Raw genomic sequence first — 225 nt, 5'->3', positions numbered from 1 at the left:
GACCCCTTCGACCACGGACTGTCTGGATCCTCAGCTACGGCCAATGGAGAGCCGTCTTGATGGAATTAATTTGTTTTCATTGGCCGGCCTCCGTGACGTGGCGATCCCGAGGGCACTCTTGCGACGGAGGCGCCTCCAGCTCCCCTCGCGAGACGAGAGTCAGGTGGGCTTGTCATCTCGGCTTGGTATAAGGGAGATGAAGGGCTGGAAACCAATATGTCTGCT

This window comes from Penaeus japonicus, unplaced genomic scaffold, assembly GCF_977035675.1.
Source record: "Penaeus japonicus unplaced genomic scaffold, GWHDUDI00000001_assembly GWHDUDI00000030, whole genome shotgun sequence".
In the NCBI taxonomy this organism is placed as follows: Eukaryota; Metazoa; Arthropoda; class Malacostraca; order Decapoda; family Penaeidae; genus Penaeus; species Penaeus japonicus.
This window is presented reverse-complemented; position numbering follows the sequence as displayed.